This window comes from Bufo bufo, chromosome 6 (genome assembly GCF_905171765.1).
Source record: "Bufo bufo chromosome 6, aBufBuf1.1, whole genome shotgun sequence".
Taxonomy (NCBI): domain Eukaryota; kingdom Metazoa; phylum Chordata; class Amphibia; order Anura; family Bufonidae; genus Bufo; species Bufo bufo.
Window position 1 is genome coordinate 77,313,672 of NC_053394.1, and position 9,132 is coordinate 77,322,803.

Consider the following 9,132-nt stretch of genomic DNA (forward strand, 5'->3'; position numbering starts at 1 on the left):
GCCGGGCTTGAGGCTCACTGGCACTAACCACTCATTGGTCTGTTGTTCAAGGCCCGTCCACAGCTCCTGCGCGGTGTGGGGTTTGTCCCCCAAACAGATACGTTTTAAAACTTGCCTGCTGTTGTTTACCCCTGGCTGTGCTGAAGTTGGTGGTGAAGGTGTTACGCTGACCGGCTGAGGAGCTGGTAGAGGATGAGGAAGCGGAGTAGGAGGAGGAAGCAATAGGAGGCAAACTGAAGCGCCCTGCAATCCTCGCCAAACTGCTATCCGCCTCAGGCCCAGCAGCCACTGCATTTACCCAGTGTGCTGTTATAACGTCCCTGACCACTGGTCCACGTATCCGTAGTGAAGTGCACCTTGCCACAGATGGTGTTGCGCAGTGCACACCTGATATTGTCCCCCACTTAGTTGTGCAGGGAAGGGATGGCTCGCCTGGAAAAGTAGTGACGATTGGGCACGACGTACTGTGGGACAGCCACCGCCATAATGCTTTTAAAACTCTCCGTCTCCACCAGATGGAATGACAGCATTTCAAAGGCCAGTAATTTTGAAATACTGGCATTCAGGGCCAGGGATCGCGGGTGGGTAGGGGGGTACTTCATCTTCCGCTCCAGTGTTTGGGAGATGGAGAGCTGAACGCTTCCGTGGGACATTGTGGAGATGCTTGGTGACCCAGATGGTGGATTTGCGGGGTGGCAGGTGCCACTGTCACTCCAGAGGTGGATGAAGAGGCCGAGACTGCAGCAGAAGAGGAATCAGGAGGAGGTGTCTACTCCACTGCAGCTCGTGCTTTGCACTTAGATGCCTGGTCATGCAGGTTGAGAATGTTTATGCCTCGCTTCAGGCTCTGATTGCACAGAGTGCAAACCACTTGTGTCTTGTCGTCAGCATATTGTCTGAAGAACTGCAACTCCAGGGAACTCCTTGGAGCTGGCTTTGGTGTGCTCTGTCCCTTGCTGCGGTGGGCAGTAGCAGGCGTACTATCTAGGGGATGGCCACTCCACTTTTGCACCCTGCTCCCTCTTCTGCTGTGCTGTGGCTCTGTGCGACCACCGCCTTCCTCCGAACTACACAGGTCACTCACATGACCTTGATTCCATGTGGGGTAGAGGACCTCATCGACCTCCACATCATCTTCCACCCAGTCTTCACCCCTGCCCTCCTTGTCGGTCTGAACACTTTCGAAAGCCACAGCAGTTGACACCTGTGTTTCGTCATCATCCGAGACGTGCTACGATGGTCCTCCCATATACTCATCTTGAAACATAAGTGGTTGGGCATCAGTGCACTCAATCTCTTCCACTTCTGGGGCAGGGCTAGGTGGATGGCCCTGGGAAACCCTGCTAACAGAGTCATCAAAAAGCAGAAGAGACTGCTGCATGACTTGGGGCTCAGACTGCTTGGCAGATTTGCAAGGGGTTGAGGTGAAAGACTGAGAGACATCGCCTGTACTTTTTCTGGCCTCACCATTCGTAGAGCCGAATTATGCCCGACCAAATACCGCTGAAGGTTCTGTCGCCTACTCGCACCTGAGGAAGGTGTTTCACTTGTGCGTGTAGCTGGCACAGATCGACCACGTCCTCTCCCTGCAACAGGAGCTCCACCAGCAGCACCACGACCGGGGCCACGTCCCTTATTTGAGGCTCTCCTCATATTTCTCAAATTTAGGATCTTGCCCTAAATGGGTGTTTTTTAATAGCAGAATAGAACAACTGTATCTAAAGGGTGTATCTCACACATGCAGATGCAGACAAGGCCGCAAATTACGATTTTTGACCAAAATGGGTGTTTATTTAATACCAGAATATATTAACTGATGCCTAACTAGGCAGTGGAACCTATCTTGACCCAGATTAATTAATACTTCACTTTTATTTCTATATGTGTTAACCTGAATAAGGTGGATATTTAATCGTATTACTTATCTTTATTAATTATTCCTACAAACAAAAACAAAAAAGATTTTAAAAATACAGTCCCCACTGCACTAGTGGGTTGTAGTGATAAGTGGTGAAGAGGGGACGGGAGAGTGCACTAACTCCCACCCTCTCACATTGGAAGCAAAATGCTACAGTGTCACTATTTGCAGGGCTGTTACTAGCTCTGTGCTGCTGTCAGTTTGACCATGTATAGCAGTGGGGACCTAGAAGCTTCACCCCACTGTCAAAAGGATGCACACTGCACCCATACAATCAGCAGGTCAGCTAGAGGCCAAAAGGCTAGTAGCCCTATAAACTATTGATGGACACTGCTATATGCTATGTGAAGCCTGAATGTTTGAGAAATCACACTGTTGGAGTGTAGTCCATCCAGGACTAACCACAGCTGATTCACTGTGAAGTGGGAGACTGCGTGTTAAAAACTACAAAGGCTGCGTGTTAAAAACTACAAAGGCTGCAAAATTAAGATTTTTGCCCTAAATGGGTGTTTTTTTAATAGTAGAATAGAACAACAGTATATCTCACAATGACATATTGTAATGCAAGGCACCAACGAAACAGACAAGTAAGGATGAAGTATAACGGGTTTATTAACAAAATAAACAAAGTCCAGGTAAACTTCACTGGGCAAACATCAGGCAAACAAAAAACGAAGGAAAGCCAGGAGTAGTCCCGATCCGTGCATAAGTCTCTGTGCAACTTGCCAGGTAAACGGATGCGTCACGGAAAGTCGCAGGTCCTGGGTCCCACTGGAACGGACGGAGTCCCAGCAAACTTCAGTCAGTAGCTAGCAGTACTGACCTGCACCTGGATAAGGAAGGATAACCCGTTTTAGAACGTAAATGCGGATGCACGACAGGCTCTGCGAGAGTGCGCGAGCGAGTCGACATGGACACTGGAATGGAATCCGCAATAGGCACCAGAGACAAGCTCACCCGCAGCGTACTGCCACTAGCCCAGCCAAGCTGTCCCCGAAAGCCATGCGGTCTTCCCCTCTGGCGCACATGTGAACGCATCCCTGTGTCGGTTCGCAAAGGGGTCGGAGCTGGTGTATAAATGGAGACACGCGTAATCTGTCCCGCAGCTCCACGAGGACCCTTTTTGGTCACACCGGAGTGTGAGACAGGTGAGGAGCTTACATAACCCTCTCCTCGAGGAGGCGGCTCAGAAGACTCCAAGCGAGCTTTCCCCGATTATCCTGGTGGAAGGCTGCCACCAACTCATCCGCATGCACCTGACGAGCAGGTACCCAACATCTCTCCTGTGGACCAAGACCCTTCCAGTCTACCAAGTATTGGAGAGACGTCTGGACAAAACGAGAGTCCAAAATTCTGTTCACCTCGAACTCTGACACCCCTTGGACCTCCAACGGGGTTGGAGTCTGAATGAAGGGGTCGGAGTCGTCCGCCGATTTGAGAAGTGATACATGAAAGGTGTTCGCTCCTCGAATCGACGGTGGAAGAGCAACCTTGTATGTAACTCGGTTGATCTTCTGTGTCACCGGATATGGACCAATGAATCGAGGACCCAACTTGGAAGATGGCTGACGCAGCAGAATGTTCCGGGTGGAGACCCACACCTGATCTCCCACCTTAAACTTTTGCTCTACAGTGCGATGACGATCAGCAAATTTCTTCTGTTGTGCCACCGCACTGTGGAGATTCCGCTGAACCGACAACCAAATGGGACATCTATCCTCGAACCATTGATCCACCACCGGTAAATCAGTGGTGGGCCCGGCCAGAGAAGAGAGCCTTGGATCCCTGCCCCCCACGCACCTGAATGTAGACATGCTCAGAGTTGTTATAAGCCACCTCCGCAAAGGGTAGATGTGCGGCCCATTCCTCCTGGCAGTCTGACATGAAGCACCGGAAATATTGCTCCAGGGTCTGGTCAGTCCTTTCCGTCTGACGTTGGTCTCTGGGTGAAAACCGGAAGAGGAAGACAAATTTATACCCAACTGGGAGCAGAAAGAACGCCAGAACCGAGAGATGAATTGAACACCTCTATCTGAAACAATATCATCGTGCTCCGTGTAATCGAAAGACATGATTCAAAAACAGATCTGCCAATTCTCTGCCCAAGGGCAATCCGGGAAGTAGGATAAAATGGGCCATTTTACTAAAATGGTCCATCACTACCCAGATTACCGTACTTCCAGAGGACCTTGGCAAATCTGTGATGAAGTCCGTGGAGATGTGAGTCCATGGAGCCTAAGGAATGGGCAATGGGAGCAAAGTACCAGAAGGGGCGGACCAAGTTGGTTTACATCGAGCACACACACTACATGCCTGGATGCAGGCCTTAACATCCACGGACATACTGGGCCACCAAACGTGACGTTTAACAAGGGCAAGTGTTTTCTTTTTTTTTTTAATAGTATCTTTTTATTTATTAATTTAGCAAAAAGCATAACAAACACATCAAATACAGACAATCATCAATTGAGTCCAGTACAAATCAAATACATGGGATCAATCATAACAGTTCCTCATGACCCAAGTTTGGGACAGAAGAAAAAGATATCACTTTCAGGATGAACAGTACCCAACATATCAATCCTAAGGAAGATTAAAAGTACTGCACACACACACACATTCACACACGCCTTCATTGGTCAGAACAGTCTTTCAGTCATCTATGGTACTAGAGTCTGGGCTCCAATCCAGGGGTCCGATATCTTCATGAAGCGATCAGGGGTCCCTCTTCTCTCATACACAAACTTGTATAATTCAAGATCAGCATTAACTACAGTAGATGTACCCATTGTTGCACAGTAGGATTCTTAGGAGGTTTCCAGTTGAGAAGGATAGTTTTCCTAGCATAATATAAGAGTATTCTATACAGCTTCCTGCCAAATTTGGTGGGAACAATCTCGTTGGCTACTCCCAACAGACTAGTGAGTTCAGTACAGACGTTAGGAAAGCCTAGTTTGTCATTAAAATATTTATGGATCTCTTCCCAGAAGCCATGAATAATCGGACACTGCCAAACCATGTGTATAAGACAACCGTTTTCATGTCCACATCTTGTACAATGAGGGTTCGGCAATTTACCCATTTTAAATAGTCTCACAGGAGTATAATAAATCCTATGAAGCCATTTAACTTAAATCAACTGATCCCTAGCACTTACCACTGTAGATCTCCATGTACAGCTAGATTCTTTAACATGAACATCTTCCAAACCTTCAATGTCCCTTTTCCACCTAACAAATGCCCTGTCTAGGGGGGAGTCCTGCAACGCCATCAACGACGCATACAGGGTCGACACTGGTTTGACCAACGGAACCCTCCTAATCGCTGCCTCAATTGTACCACACTCCAGCTTTAAAGGTTCTCTACCAAACTGAGCCTGACAGGCATGCCTGAGTTGAAGATATCTATACAAACAACGCTGGGGCAAATTAAACTCCTGTTTCAAACTATTAAAGGTTTTAAATAGGCCCTTATCATATAGTTGGGTAAGGTAGCGCACCCCCCTCTGAGGCCAAAATTCAAACTCCAGTAATGAGAACAGCTCCGGAAGCACTCTGTTTCTCCACAAAGGAAAATATGGCGACCAAGTAATATCATTCTCATCAGGGTTACATTTCTGACCCCATTTGACCCACATCTGTACTGCAGCAGCCATCGATTGGGTGTAGTGTATTGTAGACCTAGCCCCCCTCCTATACGCCAAGTTCGTAAGTGCCTCATAGGACCCCAATAAAGCTGCCTCCAACACTACCGCCGGGTTACCTGAGTCAGCCCGTACCCACCACGCCACATAGCTCAGCTGCACCGCTACATAGTACATGTACAGGTTTGGCAAGGCAAGACCCCCCCGCAGGTAAGACGCCTGGAGGGTGGATCTCGCTATTCAGGGAGAAGACTTATTCCATAGAAAGGGAGCGATTATTCTATCCAAAGTAGCAAAATGTCTCTTGGGGAGTAACACTGGGGCAGCCCTATATAAGTATAGCAATTTTGGGAGAAGAATCATTTTTACCACATTGATACGCCCAACCAGAGTTAAAGGAAGGTTTTCCCAAGCCTCTAGCTTTCGAGTAATGGATTGCATTGTAGGAGCAACATTCAAATCATAAAATTTTGCTACTTCTTTATGAACAATAATCCCCAAATATGTAAATTGCTCCACAATCTGAAGCTTATTGTTCACCGAAATGCGAGCTGGGTCAACATCATCAACCAGACATAGACTAGACTTAGCCCAGTTCACACGGAGACCCGAGAAACCCCCAAATTGATCAACAACACCTAAAAGGGTATCCAAGGATTTCCCTGAATCTGCTAGGTAAACCAGCATGTCATCTGCATATAATGAAAGCTTTTCTGATATTCCAGCTATTTCCCAGCCTTCTATACCTGAATTAGAGGATATGAGTATCGACAAAGGTTCCATAATTAATGCAAATAACAGGGGGGAGAGAGGGCAGCCCTGTCTAGTGCCTCTACCCAAGGGGAAGGAGTCCAATGTGTACCCATTCACCCTGACTCTCGCCGAAGGGGATCTATAAAGCATTTGTAACCAGCACAAAAATTTCTCCGGAAAGCCCATTTGAGTCAGTACTGCCCACATAAATTCCCATTCTACTGAATCAAATGCTTTTTCATTGTCTAAGGACGCAAGAGCCCTCATACCTCTGTTATCATGTTTGACCTGAAGATTAGTGAACAATCGCCTTAAATTAATATCTGTGGTTTTCCCTGGCATAAAACCCGATTGATCTACCCCAACCAAGGAGAGAATTACCCCCCGCAATCTTAACGCCAGTACCTTCGCAAAGATTTTGACGTCAAGATTCAGAAGTGAGATAGGTCGATAAAGAGCTACACTGGTCAGATGGTTTCCCCGACTTGTGAATCACTACTATCGTTGCCTCCAGAAAGGACGGTGGCAACGAACCACTTTCCAGTGCATACCTCAACAGCTTCCCTAATCTACTAATCAGGTCTTTAGAAAATCGCTTATACCATTCAGCAGGAAATCCATCGGGTCCCGGGGTTTTCTTGGTTGCTAAGGAACTAATGGCCGTTTCAATCTCCAGGTCAGATATGTCTGCCGCCAGGGCTCCCCTGTCATCTCTGTCCAAAGAAGGAATATTAATACCTGCTAAGAAATTGACAATTTCCTCCGAAGTACACGTGATCTTGGGGGCATACAATGTCTCATAATAGGAGGCAAACTGTCGGCAGACATCTCTAGGATCCCTCAATAAGATCCCTTGGTCATTCAGAACTCCCGCCACCACCGTTTGCTGTGTCTCAGATCTAGTCAAGTACGCCAAGGCCCTGCCACACTAATCACCATCTGAAAAAATAGTTTGCCTCTGATTTAAAAGTTTCTTCTCAGTCTATTCAGTTAAATGCAAAGTAAACCTACGCTGCGCCTCAAGCAACAAAGTCTGCTTCTCAGGGCACGGATCTAGTATATATAACCTCTCCTTATCAGCTAGTTCCGTCTCTAGTTTTATCCATTTGATATTCAGTTCCTTTCTATGAGTTGCAATAGCAGCAATCAATGCCCCTCTCATTACTGATTTGAAAGCATCCCATTCTACCAGAGGATTCGTAGACCCTTCATTTTCTGCCCAGTAGTCCCCCATTGCATCTAGACTCTCGCTCACCACAGGTAATACCTCGAGCCACATAGGGTTTAAACGCCACTGCTTATCAGTCGAAGCCAGCGGCTGTGACAGTATCAGAAGGAGGGGGGCATGGTCTGAAACCCCTCTCGGTAGATAATCACTGGACTTGATATAGGGGGATAAGTCTCTGCTGACAAAGGCCAGATCTATACGAGAGAGTGAGCCAGTAGAAGCTGAATAGCAAGAGAATTGCGCATCTGTGGGGTGGAAATAGCGCCACGCCTCTACTAAATCATAAGTATTAGCCCAATGTGATAGGACATTGTTGTGTGAGGCCTGGGGAACCCTTCTGTCCCGTATAGGATCTAAAGTGGCATTATAGTCACCCATAATAATATAAGGTATTGCTGGAAATCCTGCTATTTTAGCTGTAATTAAGTCTAGGACCTCTCTGCGGAATGGCGGAGGAATATATAGTCCCACAAATAGGTACTGCAGGCCTCTGACACAAGCATGTAAAATCACATACCTACCATATGGGTCTAGCTGCACAGATAGTATTTGAAATGGAAGACTTTTAGCAATTAAAATAGACACGCCTCTAGCGTGGTTTGAGTAAACCGCATGATATGTGGGGCCTATCCATGGGCGCCGCAAAGCTAGTACTTTCTGGCCCTGCAGGTGCGTTTCTTGCAATAACATTATGTCAGGGTTATACCTCTTCAGATAATTGAACACTAAAGACCGTTTAATCTTATCATTCAGACCCCGAACATTCCACGAAAGTAGCTTAATTACCGCCATTTATTCTTCCAAAGATAACATCTCCATAGTTTCCGACCAATGAAGGCACATTCACGCACACATACAATCCACATCAAAGAACCCCTCAACAGAGAAACCCTCTCCAACCCACCCATTCCCAACCTCCCTAACCCACCCTGCCCAAACCTTCCTAACATGGTTGAGCCTGACACCCCAAACTAGCAACTCCTGGGTACGATAACCTACCCTAACTCATTAGAACATATATACCATATAGGTACGTTGGTGATAGGAAGTATATACGTCTACCCACAACAGTGCATAGTCATACAGGGTGCTGCCACCCAGCATACCAATATGGGGTTAAACATCTGATCAATAGACAAAGTCAAAGAACAGGGAATCTAACAGGAGTAATAATGGTGCATTTAAACCAGATACTCCCCCCCCTCCCCCAACCATCTTGTCAGCAAAACAATTTAACATTTAATCAAGTATTATATGCTTCAGCTGCCAACACTATAATATAAACCATCAGCGGTGAGGCCTTGCATTTAGATTTCTTTCAATCCATTCAGTAGCCTCTTCAGGAGTACTAAAAAAACGGACTGTTTCACCATCTTGCACCCTCAAGCGAGAAGGGTAGATCATGGCATATTTCACATTTTTGTCCCTCAGCCGCGCTCGGACCTCAGTAAACTGCTTCCTTTTCTTCTGGACCTCTGCAGTAAAGTCCGGGTAAAAGGACAAACGGACATTCTCATAGCTGACATTCCCCTTCTGCCGAGCAGCTAGCAAAATAGCGTCTCTGTCCCTGTAGTTCAGGATCTTCATGAT